The sequence below is a fragment of the Triticum aestivum genome, chromosome 2D (assembly GCF_018294505.1).
Source record: "Triticum aestivum cultivar Chinese Spring chromosome 2D, IWGSC CS RefSeq v2.1, whole genome shotgun sequence".
NCBI classification, from domain to species: Eukaryota; Viridiplantae; Streptophyta; class Magnoliopsida; order Poales; family Poaceae; genus Triticum; species Triticum aestivum.
In genome coordinates, this window is record NC_057799.1 from 572,167,719 (window position 1) to 572,170,396 (window position 2,678).

A 2,678-nucleotide genomic window follows, 5' to 3' on the forward strand; every position below is an offset into this window, starting at 1 on the left:
ACACGCCTCCGCCGCCCTTCGCCGACCTCGCCGGGAGCTCGCCGCCCCACGCCACCCAGCCCTCGTCGGCATCTTCTCCGGCCAGATCTGGGCCGGCGCCGCCCGGATCCGGCGACCCCGCGGACCCCTGCCGCCTCTCCTGCTCGCCACCGGCCGGATCCGGCGAGATCCGGCCCGGAGGAGCCTCGCCGCCGCATCCCGAGCTCGCCGGAGCCTCCATTGACCACTGTTCATCCGAGGTCGTTTTCATCTCAGAGTCCCAGATTCCCAACATTTTGTGCCTATGTTCTTTGCATCATATCTCCATGATTGTAGCTCCGTTTTGCATGTATGATATATCAAAATGTTCATTGTGAGATGATCTACATTTTATTCCACTGTTCCATGCTTGTTTGAGTTCATCTTGGTGTCCAAATCATCGTTGCAAGAATGCTATATGATGTTAACCTGCTGAGACTGTTATAACTTGGTGATTGCCTTTTTCATTGTATTTTGTGTGTGCATCCTATGAGCTTGATGTATACATGAGTTTTGAACTACATCATGCCATCTTTACAGGGGTGCTTGTCTTGTATTTTTGTGATATATTTGGTGACTAGCACAAGCATGCAAAGTAGCCTCCATGATGTTGCTGATTTCTGTGACTTAGTCATTTCTGCCAAGTCTGTAACTGTAACATTGTGATGCTATATAAACCTGCTGCTACCATGAGTTCTATGCATAATCTGGAGATGTTCACTAAGGATGTTCTGTTATACATGTTATGGTCTATCCATACATGCCCTTCTTTGCATTTATATCCTGTTTTAGTTTGTTTTAATCTTGCTCCAAACTTGCTAAATAATGTTGCTGTCAGCCTGTTAACATGAAGTCCAGTATTGCCATGTGTTTTGCTAGTGATCCATGCACCCTATGAACTTGTTCTTGCCATGTTTAGCTCCATAAATGTGTCTTCTTACTGCTGGTCACCTTGTCATGCCATGTAATGCCTTGTGGTGAGTGATACAAGCTCACCAACATGCCTACTTATCGTTGTTTCTGCCATGTACTGTTATTTTCACCAAGTCTGAATCTATCATATTACGTGCCATGTTTGCATGGATCCTACCATCCTTTCTGTTGATCTTTGGAATTATTTCAGTAAAGGGGTTTTGTTCTTTGTCTTTAGTACTAGCATGTCATGCTTAAGTTTGCCATGATAGCTTGCTGTAACATGTTGGTTGATAGCTCTAAACATTGCAACCTGATGTTATTTCTGCCATGTCCAGTGATTTCTGCCAAGTCTGTGAAACTGTTATTATTTGCAATCTTGCCATGTCCTTTTGAACATGTTTTAGTGATTTCTGGAGATAGCTCAGTGTTCATGTTTTGTAATTCTTTACCTATACTTCATGTCCATGCCTTTTGTTTTTATGTTGGGGTGCTGTAGCATATGTTCATGATGCTTGCAAGATGCCTAATTGCTGTTTTGGACAGATTGTTGTTATATCTTGTTTGGAGTGTAAGTGTTGCACCGTTTTGAGCATGCTCTATATGAAACTTGCTTAGTTTTGCATGTAGTTTCATGTTAACTTGTTGCATCCTTGTTTTGAGTGTGTTTGCTTGATGTTTGAATGCATTTTGCATCAATGCCATGTTTAACTTGTTTTGCTCATATCTTCTAGGCCGTAGCTCCGAATTAAACGAACTTTATATGTAACTTGACTAGAATTTCGTGTAGATCATCTTGGTGCATCTTAACTTTCTATTTAACAACTTGAACATAAGGCTTATTCAGATCTGGACCAATTTCGAAATTTGCATATGAGGACTTACCGGAATTGTCATATGTTGTTTCCGGCCTCATTTAAACTTGCTTTGATGTGTTGCTCTTGTAAGCATCATCTCTTGCCATGAGTAGCTTCATGTAGCTTTGTCATGCATCCAGCTTGGTTGTGCATCATGTCTTGTTTATGTGTTGTGTGTTTACCTTGTTATTTGCTTCTTTCCGGTTGTGCTCCTTCTCGTTAGTTCCTGTTTCGTTGCGATCGTGAGGATTCGTTCGTCTACGCTTGGTTCGTCTTTGCGGCTTCATCTTCTTCATGGACTCGTTCTTCTTCCTAGCGGGATTTCAGGCAAGTTGACCGTTACCCTGGATCTCACTACTATCATTGCTATGCTAGTTGCTTCGTTCTATCGCTATGATGCGCTACCTATCACTTGCTCTTCAAGCCTCCCAGATTGCCATGTCAGCCTCTAACCTTCTTTCACCCTTCCTAGCAAACCGTTGTTTGGCTATGTTACCGCTTTTGCTCAGTCCCTCTTATAGTGTTGCTAGTTGCAGGTGAAGATGAAGAAGTTTGTTCCATGTTGGAACATGGATATCACGAACTTTGTTGGGATATCACAATATCTCTTATTTAATTAATGCATCTATATACTTGGTAAAGGGTGGAAGGCTCGGCCTTATGCCTGGTGTTTTGTTCCACTCTTGCCGCCCTAGTTTCCGTCATACCGGTGTTATGTTCCTTGATTTTGCGTTCCTTACGCGGTTGGGTGTTATGGGGACCCCTTGACAGTTCGCTTTGAATAAAACTCCTCCAGCAAGGCCCAACCTTGGTTTTACCATTTGCCTATCACCTATTTCTTTTCCCTAGGGAGTCGCGCTCCCGAGGGTCATCTTTATTTTAACCCCCCCC